At 45.4% G+C, this 18,942-nt stretch overlaps 1 protein-coding gene across 9 annotated transcripts in view; it reads right to left on the bottom strand.

Annotated features, from left to right (window-relative positions):
• The window catches only part of kdm6ba (lysine (K)-specific demethylase 6B, a), a 43,679-nt gene that overhangs the window by 13,643 nt on the left and 11,094 nt on the right, over positions 1 to 18,942 (bottom strand). For 6 of the 9 annotated variants that reach the window (XR_009717548.1, XR_009717542.1, XM_061294584.1 and 3 more), the window contains exon 4: positions 5,866 to 5,939. The gene's annotated coding sequence lies outside the window, so the exon portion shown is untranslated. Of the gene's footprint in view, positions 1 to 1,861; positions 2,141 to 5,865; positions 5,940 to 14,667; positions 14,925 to 14,980; positions 15,221 to 18,942 lie in introns of those variants that run through there. The other 3 variants (XM_061294503.1, XM_061294410.1, XM_061294366.1) reach the window with 3 other exon arrangements.

Here is an 18,942-nt window from a genome sequence, read left to right as displayed (position 1 = left end):
TAACGATACTGGTTTGGTTGAATATTTTTAAAGGATTAATAATAATAAATAACATTTCATTCTCTTTTATGCTATGTGCTATATTTACAGAAGTCAGAAGTAACCAACAACTTGAAGCATGCACACTGTGCCTCTTTATTTTGAGAATTCATATGTGCCAGACTAGTGAAAAAAGTGAGCCTAAAAATTTTTTTATTATTATTTTTTTTTTAAATGACACGTTAGGGTCTGGAGCATATCTACGGCGATAAACATGGGTTCACATTGTACTGTATTGAAAAGTCACATGTGTGTGGGAACAGCAGCATGCATACAAAGCTCAGTCTCACTGCATGGTGGAATTCCACATGGAGCCGCCTGTGGAGCACTAAAAGCTTCCTCTGTCTCACCTTGGGGGGGGGGGGGGGGGACAAGGTGTCTGCGTAAGGTAGAACGCAACAGTGTGCCACCACCAAGACAACTGTTTGGCGTCCCCTCTGAGTGACGGAAAAGCTGCCTTAACACTTAACCTGTTGCTGTGTGCCCAATGTTATTCCACACCTGCCTTTGCTCCATGGCGGAAAAATGACACCCCAGACAGCAACACACACACACAGATGCCGTTTCTCCTTTATTTAAGCATGACATCCAATCCGGATTGTCGCTTGCTGTCTGGAGAAGGCAACAAAAGCAGTCACATGCAGGGTGGCGGACAGCTCCATCTCCCCCCCCCCCCCCAAATAGTCACAAAGCCAATATACACCGCAGCTTGTTCCCTACGTTGCCAGGCAACCTGTGAGTAAACAGTTGAAGGCAACCTACTGACCCATTTCTTTTGATAAATGGAGAAAAATACTCAACTAACACATTTAATTATCATGCATTGGTGTTGAATGGTCGAGGCTGAAATGTGTATATCACTTTAACAAAAGTCATTATTCATAGTGCACACACGGGAAAGACGTAGGGGGCGTGGGGGGGGGGGACTTTTAGCTTTTTACTGCCTCACCATCAAAGCTGTTTTTCCATGTCAATCGATCAGATCGGAAGTGAACGTTCAAAGGCTTTTTGGAGGGGGAGGGACTCGGCCAACACACACTCCAGGGGGTTGGTGTAGAATTTTATGACCCGTAATATAGCGGCGCACATCAAGAGGAGTCGACCAAACAACACTTGCTCTTTACTGCCCCGTTTGTCTGGGTTTGGCTGTGCGTAATTTGCGTAAAAATACGCACAAAACACACGCGGCAGTCAGCATGCTTGATGACGTAACAAAACCACCCCCATCTCTCTTCTCACAGAGCGTGATTAAAGTCTTTGCCGAGTCAATGGGGGGGGGGCGGGGGGGGCAGACATTGCCCCTCCCCCGCCAAACAGAGAGGTGATGCAAATCACTTCTTTTCAATCCGTCTCTTTGTGTGCGTCAGGATTGATTTGGTGGGGGTGTGTGGGGGCAGCTCGCCATTCACTTCATACGGCTGCCGACCCACCCCCAACTCCTACTCATGCACAATAGTGTGAGATCTCCTTACACAGGCATTTTCTTTTTTCAAAACTCCTCGCTTGCTTCCTATTTCTCGCAAACGAACCAAAAGCAGCGCCTATTACTAATGAATGAAACTCCGCAAGTGGTGGACCAATTACGAGAAAGAGTCTCCCCCACATGCGTGGAATGATTATAAATAGAATAAAAATAAATCGAAACGTGGGACTGAGGTCAACTGCAAGAAAAAATGACGCACCAAAATTCCCCCACCTTTTTATATTGCCCCACCTGACAATACATTGACAAACAAGAGTTCCACCAGGTCACGTGATAAGAACTGCTCAGAAGCGCTTATGACATAATACTGAGACAAGTTGTAAAAGTCCACGCACTCACCGGGTTATTCCAAGTCAAACACAAAAACGCCGGTAATCTCCAAATCGGAATATGTATCCACTTCCCTTGCGTGCGTTTATATCCTCAATTTGGCAAAAAAAAAAAAAAAAACTCTCCGGGGAAACGTAATCCTGCGAACGAGCTCCGTGCGTACCCCCCGTCCCCCCCTCTCGGCAAGATCCGAAAAGGTAGCCGAGAACGGCGCCTCGTATTCCGCTTGTGTTGCTCCTCGTCGAGCTCGTCTCGCTGTGGCTTTTTACACACGCGCAAGAACCACGGTTGCGCTCGGCTCACTTTTTAAAGGGCCAGAGCCAGCCACGCACAGTCACACGCTGACGTCATCCACGGCCCCGGAATTCCCTGACAGAGCACACTGGCACCGAGTCAGGCCGCCTCACGACTCGCGCTACCAGAACCGCCCCCTCAACCCACGCCACACTTGAACACACAATCACAGTAGCACAGGCGGTGACTAATAGACAGTTGCCAGTCATAAAAATTGTGTCCCCACGCTACATTTCAAGAAATAATATGGAATACAAAATGGTTGCTCAACAGCGCCTCCTAAAGACGCACTGGGTTAAAAAAAACAAAACAACGACAATATTCAGACAAAATATACATGTATGGTCTTGTAGCCACAGACAAGCAGTTTACCAAATTTTGGCAGTCTATCCTTTGTCGTTTGAAAATTAGCACGTGTTAAAACAATGCAACTTTGTATAGCGACATTAGAACCATCACAACATTAGACAGCGCCCTGACTCTGCCACGAATATTATGGACCTGTAAAGAAGGTCATCCTGGGCCACTGTGACAACGTCTAAAATCGAGTAGTCCTTGGAGTACAAAATGTGCCTTTCTCACAGGCCACAAACATTTCTATCTTGTATAGTACCGTTTTCTTCCATGTATAATGCGCCCCCATGTATAATACGCACCCTAAAAATGGCATGTTGATGCTGGAAAAAAGCCTGTACCCATGTATAGTACGCACCCAAATTTTGACTCCTACTTAAGTCCGTGAACGTAAAATTATTTCCGAAAAAAAGATCATCTTTGGGAACAACCGGATGTTATTCTGCCGGTCAGTATCACTGCGCATGCGCTAGCATACTCAATAGCGAAGAAATGTTTCGGATTTGTGTAGGGTACATTGTGACAGCAAACGAGCAGGTGATCGAGCAAGCGTCTGATACGAGAGCATTGTGTTCGTATGGAGCGTGTTTGAAATGAACAGCAGAGAAGAAAGCGCATCTGTAATGGCGGCCTCCGTATGATATCCCGATTAAAAAAAAAAAAAAATGTACCCATGTATAATGCGCACCCCAGATTTTAGGACAATAAATTAGTTAAATTTTGCGCATTATACATGGAAAAAACGGTAATTTTCCTATTCAGTAATAACAGCAATGAGCAATGTGTGTGTCGCACGCTTGTAAACACAAAAGCGGTTATATTTTGCAAGCCTTGGCTCAGCGGGACAAGGGGAAGCCGAATTATCAGGGAGAACGAGAGGATGAAGCAGAGAGGATGATATAAGGAATAATAACCATAATAACGCAGATGACGCACGCTCACATGGCTCCTTTTGGTCTAATTGACAAAGAAAAAAAAATGTAATGAGAACATTGTGAGCAAGCCTTTGTGCCTCAGCAGTTGTGTTGGCTCACATGACAACAAGTGGCCCATTGACAACAGAAGACGTTTTGTAGGAAGGAGTAATGGAGTGTATGCATGGAGCATTTGCATCCACGGGAGTCCATTGTGAAGTGGTACTGAATAAATAAGTCGCACGTTGTCGTTTTTACAGTGAACCTCTGCCAACTGGTACTGAGTATTGTAGCGCATCTAACATCTATGCCCTATTTTGTTAAAACTATATGGCGTATCACCTAATGTCAGCATTAAGCTAGCTGACTTTTATGATATTATATCTTTAGTTATTGTGGTTTTCTTCCCTCTATGCCTGCGTGGAAACATGCAAATTTTCAATCAGGCAAATTGACTTACCTTTTTTTTTTTTAAAGCTTGAAGCTTATATAGCACTTTTCAGGAGGCAATGGAGACAAAACAAATAACAAAAAACAGAGTAAGAAAGGCGTTTAGCGTGAAGTGCGCCAGCAAGCTAACTTGCAAAAGGAGGTAGAAGTCCAGGGTAAAGGGGATTGACCAACCCAGATTGACCCAACCTCGATGATTTTGATTGACACTAAAACAAACAAAAATAAAATAAATAAATTTAAAATTTTAAAAAAGCTTTCTCGAGCGAGAAGCCAAAAAGTCATTCTCCTTCAATCAGTTTGGTTGAGCAGGTTCATGTTTTCAAATACAGTATTAATTTTTTTTTTTTTTTAATATGCCAGTTTTACAGAAAACCTCGACTGGGAGCGACGGTGTCAACTATTTTCATATCTTTTTATATGGTCGTCGTATAATGGGGACTTTAACCAAGTCCGGGTGTGTCTGGAACGTAAGGGCCTCACTGTATAATAAAGCTATTGTTCAGCCCTCGCCACCTTATGATGAAAGGAGCCAGATTTTATGATTGGCAGATGTGGGAACACACACCACACGTACCACACACATTGTGTATGAGTGACAATATGAAGCCGCAACAAAGAACGCTAAACCGTGGCAATCGGTCGTGGAGGTCCAACTTAGTGTGTGGCGGAGGGAGCGACAACTTCACGCTTATCACTCCGATATTGCGAGTGTGACGGGTTTAATTAAAGACCACGGCTTAGTTCTCACACTCTCATAAACATATACACTTAGCCGAGAATTTCCACCACACCAGATGTGTGTAATTCCACAAATCAACCTTAAAAAAAAGAAATGACGCCTGCACGGCTTGTTCGTAGGAGACCGTGTGTGTCCCCACCCGCTGCAGATGGCTCTCGTGTGTGTGTGTGTGTGTGTGTCTGTGTGACCACGCATGAGTATGAGCGAGACGACGTGAGTCAGACTTTTGGGTACACTGAGAGACAGGCAGACACAATAATAATAATCATAACGATCATAAAAATACAGTCACTATTTCGCGGTTCGTTCTAATTGAAATAAAAGTTTTTTTTGAGAGTTACATTGTGCGTCCTTAGTGTAGTACCACATTGTGCCACAATATGGCCAGGCTACTGTTCAAAATATTTTGCATGCCGGTTTGTGTTCTTTTGTTACAGAAATATCTTTGCTCATTTTCGTTAGCCCCTCAATGGTATTTTCATAATAAATCAGATTTATCAGATAAGACAAAATTCCATATTTGGTTTAAAGGTTTTAGTGTCAACACATAATATTGAGTAGTGTCGCATGATACCGATACTAATATCGACAGGGGTCCCGATAGGACATTCGAACTCTATAGAACGTAGAATGCAGCTCCTTTGGGCTTGCTTTCGCACGCCACTCGCTGACTTGTGATCACGTGTTCAGGGCATGCCGAAGCTAAGCTATCGCTATTGGTCGCCAAAGTAAGTGATGTCTAACCCTAACAGTGACAATAGAATGTTCAAATTGAGGCCCGACATTTCCCCGCCCCATTTCATGAATGAAACTGAAGGGGATGATGAAATGAGGCGTCACTGTTGTCAGTTGGAATGTCGTCCTGTGCCCATCCCTATTTTATTTTTATTTATTTATATTGATACACACCTCCAGGTCAATTACAGACTACTGAAGTTCAGTGTTGAAGTGCAATTCGCAGGTTTGGAACATGAAGTGAAGAATCACAGGGGCAAAGATATAGCAATTAGATTATTTTAGGACTTCCACATTCCTGCCAAAAAATCCTATCAAATCCATTTCTGGCTTTGACAAGAGGCCACACAAGTACATGTTTGACAGCTTACACAATCTTATCTTGCGAGTCCTGCTCACACGCCCAATTATTACTCAAGCCACAACCTTCGCAAGTGATGACGGCGTGGGCCGCTGCTCACGCTTGCAACACATCTGGCGTCATCTCGGCTAAAAGAGCCAAAACAAAGAGGAAGCGGCCTTACCACGTGAGCATGGGGGTTGGAGTCGGTCGGTCGCTCGCTCGATTTCACCGGACCAACATCATGCTTTCCGCCTCCTAGAAAAAAAAAAAGCACACAAAATATGCAGAGATTTAAAAGCAGTTGAAAAAATGGGAGTTCCTTCTAAACTTTGGTGCCGTTGTTGAGTTTCTCTAAAACTGAGGTAATGGCCTGAGGTAATGTGTGTGTGTGTGTGTGTGTGTCTGCGTGACTCATTCAAAGTGTCAATGCCGGGCCGCTTGGCATGAACAGGTGGTCCCTCTGACGTCCCTCCCCGCCCCCAAAACACACCTCCATTTGTACCATGAGCACACACGACACCTGCGATATGTGTTTGTGTCACAAACACACCCACACACCTTGTCCTCGAATGACACCTCCTCTCCCTCCCTCTTGACACTTTCCGTAGAAACCGTGATGCAGTCCCCACAACACAAATCAACATTTTCACAACCACTGAAAGCGACTTCATTTGTTGTTTTCGGCAGAAGGGAAAGAATATATGTCTGTGAGGATTGTTATATTGTCGGTCTTTGTGTTGCTGCACCGTTTGTGTTCCAGTCCCAGTTGCTGGAAGCTTCCCATGTGTGCCGCAGCCTCGGGTGTTCCGTTCCGTGTGCATGTGTGAGACAGCTTTGTCAATACAAACACACATACAGTTGGCCCGGCTCCATTGATCTCGCAGCCTGGAGGGTCGGGACCCCCCGTGACCTCCGAACTCTAGTTCAGAGGTCTCACCCTTCTACGCCACAGCTGGCCTCAGTGTCGCCCACATGTGTGCGCAGGTGGGCGACTATTTACGTAGCGCCGATCCCCATGGCAACGCGGTCATAAACCAAATCAAGTGTGTAGAAAAAGTCATGAAAGGGACAAGAAGTGGAGCAGTGAGCAGAATCTGGAAGCCACGCCGGTTGTTAATGAGCTTCTCACATGACAAAGGCGTTGCATCATAAACCAAGTTGAGAGCCTTTTGACTAAAGGTTCATTAGCGAGGCCTTCTTGTATTTATTTGTTTTCAGGGCGGCAGCTCGTAAATATTTTCATATTGTGGGTATGAAAATTCGATGGAATAGTCAAGTATTCCGTCCAAATATATTTTTGCTTATTTAAAGAACGATTATTAAAAATACACAAGAGAACAACAAAGATTTTTTCTTAAATTTAAATTGTGTGTAGCGGCAAAAATATTTTTGTTTGCGAAACACGAGTAGGTAAAAGTTTGGCCAACGGGATGACAAGACATCAGAACCGGCTAAAACAGCCCATTCGAGTAACGTCTGGTTTCTTCAAATTTGCCAAGCTGTTAGCATTCAAATGTGAATTTTGTCTTATAAACTACCTTTGAAAAGCAGTCTGACAGCGGCTGCTAACTTACAGTGCTAGAAGCCAGCTGCTAGCTGCTAGCTACTAACGGCGGCAACTAGTATTACACAATGAGAGCGCAACGAACAAGCTTGGTTAGAGTCTATAATTAGCGACTAAACAGCTAGCTGCTAGCTACTAATGGCGGCAACTAGCCTGTATTGTTCAATGAGAGCGCAACGAATAAGCTTTGTTAGCGTCTATAATTAGCGACTGCACATGATTTTGGGACGACAGGGTGTTTGACAACAGAATGGGCTCAGCAGCCTCCAGTTGGGACGCCGTCACACGCCGCGAGAGCCAACTTCAAAATAAAAGACGATGGCCAAATTATTTGGGGAGCACGTTGGCATCTTATTACATCACGCAGAATTTTTGTTGTGGCTGGCTCGTGGCTTCAAAAAGCGCCAATCCAAATGACCATTGGTCGCACGCTCTGTGAACTTTGAACCACAGCCAAGTAGCAGGCGGCGTGCGCGAGCGAGCCCACATGGCGTGAGCGGAGTTAGTCAGCGCTGATTCAGCGGCTGCCTTCAAGTTGGGTCCGACTCTCGCTCTCTACGCGGGCGGTCGTTACATTCCGAGCTTTCGGCGTGGAGCCGCATTACTTTTAGGATGGCAAGAGCCTGAAACAAACTTGCCCGAACAAAGCATCGCATTAACGTGACGGGATACAAGGAGCTCTATTTTAGCTGAATCTTTGGACGCATACAAGGTCACGTGCGTCACTTTCTGCCATAACCGCCGGTCGGTGCCCACGCCAGGCCGGACATGGCAGAGCTACAGACATGGTGGAGGCGCGTCAGGCCCGCAAGTGGCCGGCGCGGTTTTACTCCTGACCCTCCGCCAAAAGGTCACGTGAGCACACTAACAAACGGACTTTGTCCCACGTGAGGAGGAAGAGGAAAGTGGCAGTCAAGTAGCTTGTTTTTGACAGCAAAACGATTTTTGGGGGTTACTGGCAGCACCATTTTCATTCAAGTGAAGCAAAAAAAAAGAACAAAAAAAGGATTTTTCTATTTTAAAAAAAGGAATCTCATCACAAAATGTCTACTGTGAGTCTCAAGTGGTTCTCTTGTGCCTTTCCTGATTTACACACGCACGCACACATTGAACGGTACAGCAGATGACGGTCATGTGACGAACCATGAGCGCTCCCCTCTCAGGCATCGAAAGGACACCCACCAAGGCTGCGTGAGCACCAACAACACTTTTACGGAGCCGCTTCTTCAACCGAAAGAGACTCATCCCCACAGTACTGCCGGCGGCCGGCATGCCTCGACTCGCTTTCCCCACACCCTTTTCCCCTTCTCGTTTCTCCTCTTCTTTTCATGACAATTCTTGTTTTACTTTGAAGCTGCACTTTGGACAATTAGTGAGTGTGCGTGAAATGCAAGCTTATGCAATATATTGTAGTGTTGCACAATTCATTTATTTATTTATTTATTTTTTAACTTCACCGTCACATTGTAATTAAAGTGACCCGGAAATACTTTTGCATGTGAATAGGGTTGAAAATGTTTTGCCTTATATGTATGTATTGAAAATCCAACAATACCCCAAAAGCATCCACATAAGGTCACGTTTCAAAGGGCTGCAATTTGCATTAGCTCATGTGGCGGAAGTACTTTTTTTTAATTTTTTTTTTTTTTTATAATTATTTTAAATTCATCCATCCTCTATACCCTACGTGAGTACCAAAACGCCACACCATGCAAAAATCAGTCAGAGTTGCCATGGAAATACATGTATGAGAGTGTGTGTGTGCGCGTGTGTGTGTGTGCGTGCATGTGTTTGTCCTTGACCAGCTGCACAAAGCAGAGGAAATGAGACGGAACCCAATCTGGTCTTCACCTGTTTGTCTTTTTTTTCTCTGGAGGGGCCTCCAACACACCCACACACACACACACACAAGCGCACACACACAATCTCAGCTCGAGTCTTCCTGCTCAATTTGGAGACACAACCCCGCCAAGCGGCATAGCGCAACATCCCGACGTAGGAATCTTGTCGGAGGGCGACAATTGCTCGCGACACAACAGGGCGACGTAAGCGCAGGAAAAGAACGAGCGGCAGGGGAAGGGAGGGGAGGGTTTACTCTAGGACGCCAGAACCCGGTGACATGACACAGATGCACTCTGCTACTGTGCGCGGAGGCAGAGAGGAGGTGGGGGAGGGGGAGTGATGCTGCAATGGGAGCGACTGGGATGAAGAAGAGGAAGGAGGGCGGGCGGCGTGTGCCGATGCACAGAGACGCCTTTATCTGCTTCCATTACAGTTGTAAACTTACTCAACACCTTGACTACAAGCAGTCTTGTAAGCGTTCACAGTCTATTTCTAATTCTACCAAACAAGTGTAGCATAAAAAAAAAAAATATCTGATTGGGCTCAGACTAATTGCTGGAGCACAGCGGGAGTCCACGCCCGCCCGCCGTGCCAAAGTCATTTCGCCACTGACGCTTAAAATGTATGTCAGGAGGTCACGTTAGCGCAATGTCATCAGGCAGCAGATAGGGGGCGCTTTGTAAACAATAAAGCACAAGTGACTCAGAAAGGATGCAGGATTGTCTGTGAGCGTCACATCAATTATAAGCGCCGAAACGTACAGGCAATGAATTTGCTTCCACCCTCACGTCCATATTATTTCTTTTCACTGCAGTGTTTTACATATTAGCACGGGCAAGCTATCCGTCTGCCACCCTTCCCGTAACACCTGCCAGCCCTACACCAAGGTCACACACCTCAATTACCCCGTGCGCATGCACACACAAAGAGTGAGCGCGTGCGAGATCAGAGAGGGAGTGAGGGGAGAGGGTGGAGCGGAGCCTGAGCAGATTTCACGCTAGCCTGAAGACTAGCTTACACGCGCCGCCGACATTATTTATGATGTGCAATGTTTGGGACGTGCCCTCTCGAAGCAACTTGGAGGCTTTTAGAAATAATGTCCCCATTAAAACGGCCAAATTATATCACTGTTCAAAATGAAAAATTTCACAGAATAATTTTAAGTAGAGCATATCGTCTCAAAAAAAAACACACCCTCCTCTGATCTCTGTAATCAACACCATCTGATCAGAGACACAAGCTTTTTGGACTAGACGCAGCGAGGATTTGGACAGCTGGACGTCGGCTTCGATTGACACAGGATTTGGAGAGGGGGGAAAAAGAAAGTAGGATGATAGGAAAGAAGAGAAGGCTGCAGCGGGGAGAGCAAGATGCAGGCAAGAAGAAGGAGGGTGCAGACAGACAGGGAGGAGATGGAATGGCTCCCCAAGACAGATCATGTTAACGCCCCACCCCCACACACACAAAGTCAGACCCATAAAGGTCAAAGTCCACCCTGGCCCTCCTGACACACAGTCTGAGATTTATAATACCGTATTTTCCGCCCTATAAGGCGCACCTAAAAACCTAAAATTTTCTCAAAAACCAACAGTGCGCCTTATAGTCCGGTGCGCCTTATATATGGACCAAATTCCTAAATTCAAACTGGCCCGAAGTATTGTGTCATGAAATCAATCATAAGTGGCCCGCTGAAGACTATGAATCATTATTTTATGATTATAAAGTAATTTGTTTCGTCTGAAGTTGAAATAAAAAAGATAAAATGGAGAATGATTTGATTTGGATTAAAAATCTGACATGATGCATTAATGGTGCGCCTTATAGTCCGGTGCGCCTTATATAAGGATAAAGTTTTAAAATGGGCCTTTCATTGAAGGTGCGCCTTATAGTCCGGTGCGCCTTATAGGCCGGAAAATACGGTAATAAAAAAATTAAAAAACTGAAATCTTAAAGCAAGCAAAGAAACAAAAGCAAGCAGAGGCGTGGCGCCGGCGCCAAACTTGTGCGTCACAATTCTGACGTTTATCTCCAGCAGTTACACAAGCGAGCCACGGGGTCAGGGTTCAGCGAGGAACTGTGTTAAAGAGCCAATCGGTGCAGGAAGAGCTCCAAGTGCACAGGTGGCTAACCAAAATGGAGTCACATGCAAACACCGTCAATCCGTTTACGACAATCAGGTTAATGCATTAGCGTAAGCTGATCAGCTGCATTGATTGAAGTCAGGGGCAGGGTCACGTATGTCGTGTGCTCTCTTTTACGTGTGCGCCAGTGATAGATTGATAGGGAAAGTGTGTGTGTTTGAAAGCAGAGCAGCTCGTATGACTGGTGAAACCAGTAAGTCAGGTCTTCACAAAATACTTCAGATGCACGCTGTTTGTTTGTGGCCTCACAAACACACATAATTATGAATTTCAGTCCCGCCTTCAGATAGAATTACCATAATTTGCTGTCGAAAAAAAACATCCTCTATCATGATACGGGTCAAGTCAGTTTACACTGCGGTCAATTTGCACCCGTATAATTTCAGGTTAGGCTCTTGGTAAAACTTCATCAGGAACCCTGCAACTGCCTTGCCCATTGATATCCTGCCCTAAATAAAAGGCTGGAATTCACAAAAACATGGAGGATTTTAAGGAATGACACCATCTAGTGGCTGGAAAATTAATTACATTCAGAAACATTATGAAAAGTTTATTTTATTTTTCTATATTTTAACTTAAAATAATAAAAAAAAAACTTCAATCGTGATTTTTAAGAAGCAACGGTCATTGCCATGTGGCGGTACAGTATGCAAATAGCCAACAAGATACCCTTATGTGTTCACAAAAAGTGCCGTTAATGCTTTGCGGCCAATGCTAGAAGGCTAATGTCGCTAAATAATACACAACAATACAGATTAACTGCAGGATACAAGCGCACATGTGCCTACTTTTTGTCAATAAACTAATGCTGAGGATTAAGTTTAACGTTAAATAACATGTTGGAATGAAGGTACACTTTTTTTTTTACAATCTGGTCAATTTAAAAAAAATTGAAAAAAATCATCTGAATTTTTAATGAGCCTTGCATATGGGACGACTGCTTTTGGTCTTTTTGGCCCAAAAATTATGGAAAGTCAATTAATCTCTATGCTGACTATGACATGGCACTGTACAGAGTATAACACCATCTGCAAGTATACATTCTTTATCCTCTACAAAGAACAACTAATAGGTGGCTTACTGAGCAATGACCAATCTTTGTGTATAGCCTGTCCCAGGTACAATATTATAGAATATTTTCCCTCAATAGAACGCACATCACAATTTAATTCTTTTGGGGGAGGGGGGGGGGGGGCATTTTCATTCATTTTGATGTGAAAAGTGCTGACACCAGTCCAACTGAGATAACTGATTTACATTATCTGAAAAACACAAAGCTCAGTACAGAGTCTCCTTTTTCTCTTCTCCTATTCTTTCTCTTTCCGTTTTACGCAGTCCACCGGCGTGGCCGTGACCTTGCAGCACACGTCTGTCCCTCCCATGTAGCCCCGCCCTCCTCCGGACTAATTACACACACAGCTATCTTGTGCGCTCCTGCGGTTGACATGAAAGCAGCAAGGCCCAAAAAGCGAATCTGCCTCAGCCCTTTGACAAGCGCATAATAGAATTAAGGGCATAACGCTAATCCAAAGTGCACTCTGCGACCCGGCGAGGCCCCCGGAGTGTTTAGCGGCGGAACAAAATGCGGCTACTGTTTCAAGCATGTGTACAGTATGTTCCGCGGCTCCGTTGGGATCATAAAGAACTGGCAGCCAGTCGTGAAAAATATGCTCGCTTAAACAAGCCGACGGCTGTGTGCACTTGCACGCGTGTGCAGATTATTGCAACAAAGGCGGCTGGTGCCATCTATCCTTGTATACTTGCAACAACAACAAAAAACTTTGAAATTGGGTCACTCGTATCATCAGGGACGACTGTTATGTCTATTCCACAAGATATTTATAGTTTGCACGGCGGCATGACTTTCCCAGGGTTCCTTGCAAATGTGCATTTATTTACATGGCGAGTGCCCAGTTGTAGACACGGCGCCAGCCAGCCAGCCTCCCCTCACCTCCTCTACTGGCTGTCTGCTTCACACCATCTTGCCCCCCCCCCCCCCCCGTCCTGTTTTTAAACACAAGGCATCAGCCGCCCCCTTCCTCCCCCCCTTTTTCTTCTCCGTGCAGGCAGCACACTCAATCACCCCGCTCCTCTCTCTCTCTCCTTCTCGTCATCTCAACCTCCATTCCAATGAATGCACAATCTCCCCCCTTCAGCTGTGAGGGGGCAGCCACCGTGCACATGGCAGAGGAAGGAGAGCAGCAACACTCCACTACAAAAAGAAAACACCCCCTCATGTGCATTTGCACATCTGCAGGGGATAAGCAGGAAGTAGACAACCGTCATCATGTTCATGCATACCCCAACATGTTCATGAGAACTCGAGCTGCCAAAACCGCAAAAGTTTAACAATAAAACTGCATGGCGCCGTAAAAAAACTGCTGATCCGACGAATCGACAATCAGTTCACTTGCCGCTATGCCATCGCCGCACTCAATCCTAACCAATTCCCTTGTATCGTAATTGAATTTAGCACGCATGTCAGTTCACATCATAATAAACAACATCGTAGTCGTGTAAACAGATTAGCGTAGCATTAGCATCCTGCGCTGTCAAATGACGGGCGACCCGGGCTGAACCGCGCCTGGCACGCTGCTACGCGACGATGCCAGATGGACAGGAAGTGGCGGTGGGATTTAAAGTCTGAGAGGAGGAGGAGGAGGAGGAGGAGGAGGGGGGGGGGGACATGAGGAGGAGAAGATGATGATGATGCTCCACTTCCGCTGGTGGGGAAGCAGCAGATTTGCCTCTTGGACGGCTGGGTGCAGCAAACGGAAGGGTGGAGAAGAGCGTGCTATCACTTGACAGTGTGAGGTGTCTTTCTAGGAATCTTGGAACACGGGGGACAAGGACTAAATGAGGACATGCGCATACAAACACACACACGGATCATTAGCTCCAGGCAGACAAGTGTTGTGTTTCTCACACTACACACGCCGGCTACTTTTAGCTCGATGCTGACCGCAGACCAGACGAGTGATCCGTACATGTTGAGGCCACAACACAACACACTGCGCTTCCTCCTCAGTCCAGATTAAGGGGAAGGTTGCAGAACTCAAAAAAAGAGGGGGATGAATATGCAAGAAGGAAAAGAAAGAAAATGTGCATTGTGAGGACTGAGCGGGGGATTTAAATGCCCTGTCGTCTTCTCCTTTGTTCAAATTGATCCTTTCAACACAAATCTGAGAGGGTTCCGTATTGCTCGCTGGCACATGCAAAAAAAGTTTGGGATGCCCCATGACATAAACATTCCATCCACAGAGGCACGCACACAAACCCAGCTGGAGCACACAAGCTCCCTTTGTGCAGCATTCCTTCCTGCCTGCTAGCCAGCTAGCTTAGCCCCTCTCCCATCTGCTTCGCAACTTTCCCCCCTCGGCTTTTGTCCGAGGGCCAGCCAAGCGGCCAGCCGGCCGGCAAGGAAGACTCGTCTTACCATGGGAGACGCCAGGGAGGGGGAGCGACGAGGTCCAAAATAAGAATAATAATATATATATATCCAAAAGGGGTCCGTGAGTTCAAGCGGCAGCCAGCTCAGCAGATTCCCAGCAGTTCTACGGCGGCGTTCCTGCTGCCCGTTTGGTTCTCTGCACTCCCAGCTTTGTGTGCGCTGTGTGTTTTCCCTTTAAATTGCTCCGGCTGCCTCCCCCCACCGCCTTCGCTCGCTCACTCGCTTTCACACGCACACACGGAAACACACACATGCATGCATATACAGTCAGTCCAGCTAATGCACTAAAAGCACTCACATAAATGACATTGTTGCATCTGGTAGTTTTTCCAAGTAATCTTGCCCTTATTCCTCACTGAAATCCTCTTTGTCTTCAGGAAGAAAAAAAAAAAAAGACCCCAAAAAAAGCCTGACACTGGTTTGGGATTTTTTTTTTTCCCCTTCTCATGTGTTTTCTCCTCCTCACCCTCTCTCGATATTGCGTCTCGCTTTTTTTTTTTCTCCCACTCAGTAGTCAAACAAAGAAAGGAAAGGAAGAGAGCGAGCTCACGCACGCGCACAAACGCACACACGCACGCACGAGCTCGGAGCCCAACCCCCAGTTTTTTTTTTTTTTCACATTGCCTTTTTCTAAACTGCACACATGCACACGAGCACACTCCTCCCCTCCACCTCCCTCCCTCCCTCCCTCCGTCAGCCTGATGTGGCCTCGTTCTTATTCGTCTACTCCCTCCCTCCCCCCTCCCACCACTCCCCCCACTCCCCCTTGTGTCAAGCAGATGGGATTGGAGCGCTCACACTACCTCCACGCCTCATACGCGCGCTTCACGTGCACGCGCAAGCCGGCACGGGATCGGCTCACGCCGCCAACCAGGTATGCATGTCTTGCGTAAGAATGACAATAATACAATGACAAGTAAGCAATAAAAGGTGCTAATGACATTTGAAAGGGGGACACAAAATGCTAAAAGCTAGCAAGATTATATGGCGTATAAAACACAATGAACAAGAAGTGACTTTAATCAAATGCATAATAAATTTAACTTGATTAATTTAGTTCATATCTGCAATTGACCGGCAACCAGTTCAGGGTATTTTTCGTCAACCGCCCGGGTTAGGCTCCAAATCCAAATGAGGATGAGCAAAAATATCAATGATGTCATCGATGAATCGACACGGACTCTACTTTTACCACAATATGGCTTCACACTTGTTGGCATGCCACAGCCGAAACTTGTTTCACTGTTTTCCTACAAAAGACACATTAGCAGTCACGTGCGGATTGAAGATGGAATTCCAGGCTCGAACGGAAGGAAGGAAGGAAGGAAGGAAGGAAGGAAGGAGGGTGCCGAGAGAACCAGATGAGGGATGATGGGATGGAAACTCCAAGAGCGAGTGAGTGGTCGCGTGCTCTCTGACCAGGGCAGTGGCAAAAGGAAATATCTCGCTGGCTCCTATAGAGCGGATAATATATACAAATATATATAATATAGACAAATCTTACATCATTTTCTGGCAATATTGATTTATCATGTTAGCGATCTGGAACCCTGCCAGCGAGCTGAAGCATTTCTAGTATTTGTGCTGCTGGTGAGAGAGAGAGAGACAAGGGAGATCGGATGGACCGATATGGGCTTAAAAAAAGACGAGGCGATGGGACTAATCGGCGGGAATCATGGGATGCCGCCAAAGAGTCGGCGATAAAGTGGGCAGGCGATATTGGAAAACGGAGGAAGAAAAGAGGGGAGACAAAGCGTTTAGGAAAATGTTTAATTGAGCGGTGACTGAAGGACGGGGGGAGGAAAAAAAAACAAAAACACGGGTAGCAACCCTTTTTGGGAGTCATTACATAAGAGCTGGTAGCGTCGAAAAGACCGGGGACAATAGTGGGACAGACAAGAATGCAAAAAGTGAAATTCCTCTGGGAAGGCCCTTTTATCTTGCAGCATGACTTGTTATGTAACTTGTTAAGTCACAATGGGGAAAAAACCAAAAAATTTCAAGCGAGTCGAGTCACGCCCGACATAGGATCTTCCACATTGGCCACTTTGTTAGCTAGCTAGCATCGGTACAGATAGCAAATGAGCAAAGATGAGCTACCGTTTTTTTCCATGTATAATGCGCAAAATTTAACTAATTTATTGTCCTAAAATCTGGGGTGCAATTATTATTTTTTTTTTTTATCCGGATATGATACGGAGGCCGCCATTACAGATGCGCTTTCTTCTCTGCTGTTCACTTCAAACACGCTCCATCGGAACACAATGCTCTCGCATCAGACGCTTGCTGGATCACCTGCTCGTTTGCTGTCACAATGTACCCTACACAAATCCGAAACATTTCTTCGCTATTGAGTTTGCTAGCGCATGCGCAGTGATACTGACTGGCAGAATAACATCCGGTTGTTCACAAAGATAATCTTTTTTCTGAAATAATTTTACGTTTACGGACTTAAGTAGGAGTCAAAATTTGGGTGCGTATTATACATGGGTACAGGCTTTTTTCCAGCATCGACATGCCATTTTTAGGGTGCCTATTATACATGGGGGCGCATTATACATGGAAAAAAACGGTATTTTGAAAAATGAACTGATTTCCCATCAAGATGGACCTCTAACATGCAATTATTATTTAGTTTCATGATTTTTTCAATTAGTTTGTATGACAATAAACAAGATCAGATTCATTCGAAATACAACATTTTTGGCTTACGATAAATGAACCATAAATGAATAAAGACATGTATCTACTATACATAAATTAGAGTTGGAAACTAAAACTTTGATGGATCAAATTCAACAAAGCAAGGATCAATTGTTTTCAGTCCCACGTCAGGTGAGTTTGGTTTGGAATCAGCCTGACAAAAAGATACGTATGTTTTTAATAACTCACCGATTGGCGCTCAATGGACCACAAACGCTTAAAAAAGATAAATTAATTGCCAGTTAATGTTTAATGAGCGACAACTGTGTTCAATTAACGTTGCCTTCGAGCACACACGCACATGCTCACATCACGTCACTGCTGACTAGGACCTGACCGATTAATCGACTTGCCGATTCAAGTAGCCGATATTGTTTTTTTTTTTTAATTGTTCGAAATTGTAAAAATCACAAAAATCTGCCTTTTTTCTTTTACTTAAATACAGTTCAACATAAGAGAAAAATAACAACCCGCCAAATTCCTATCCAAGGAAAAAAAAATCATATATTTTCAATTAATCAGCTGATTATTGGTTATCATTTTATTATTTGTATTATTAATTTAATCTTATTTCGTCAAATATTCAAATCGGCATCTGCCTCATAAAATAAACAAACTACCCCAACGAATCAAATGATGCAACCCAGAGACAAAGACAAACAAAAACAAAGTCGTGATGAGATTTAAGGCGTACACACGTTAATCACACGACGTGGCCGCAGCCACTCACACGAGCGGGACAAAGACCAGATGCAAACAAACAAGATCGTAGCGTCGTGATGTAACTGCGTGCAACGACAACAACGCACGTAGGCGGAGCGGCCGGCTTGTTTTTGGCGGAGCGGCCGGCCGGCTTGTTTTTGCCGGCGCGGTAAAGTGGGACAGGATGAGATCAATGCAATCTGACACAGATCCGTGACAACATTATACACACAATATCGTAAATCCCTACCATGTTGTCTGTCAGTAAACACAGTCAATCAGGACAATTTTTTCAGCCAATCGTTGCTTTAATTGCCAAGATTGACGCAATCATTTCAGGTAAACACTTTAATATTCCATCATCCGCAATTTTCCTCAGATAATCGTATCGTCTAGAATTCCTCCACACATTATCCTTTGGTTGAACAATGACGAGAGCTGAGGGGTGAAATCTTGTTTTGAGTCTGTGAATCTTGCTGGGCTTGCATTTCCCCCGCGGACATGCTTTGTGCACATCCACAAATGTGCTCCCCACCCCCCTTTTTTTTTTTTTTTTATTCGCATTCCCTTCTAAGTATGTACTGGGGGTACGCCGCAACAGCCCGGGGGCCCCGTCACAACACAGTGAAGGCAAACGAGAGAAAAGAGGAGCCCCGAGACGCAGCCTTGAGGCACTCCATCCCGGCGACACAGCAGGCAGCGCCTTCTTTTTAAACAGCATGGCCGACCGACCGACCGACCGACCGACCGCCTTTGTTTGGCAGAGTGATGACAAGGCCCACTCCCCCAGTTTTCCCGAGGAGTTGGCTCGGAGCGGAATGTACAGTGGGAGCAGCTCGCGTTACACGGCGGGGC

This window comes from Syngnathus typhle, linkage group LG1 (assembly GCF_033458585.1).
Source record: "Syngnathus typhle isolate RoL2023-S1 ecotype Sweden linkage group LG1, RoL_Styp_1.0, whole genome shotgun sequence".
Lineage (NCBI taxonomy): Eukaryota > Metazoa > Chordata > Actinopteri > Syngnathiformes > Syngnathidae > Syngnathus > Syngnathus typhle.
The sequence above is the reverse complement of the archived record's forward strand: the minus strand, read 5'-3'. Positions and strand labels throughout refer to the sequence as shown.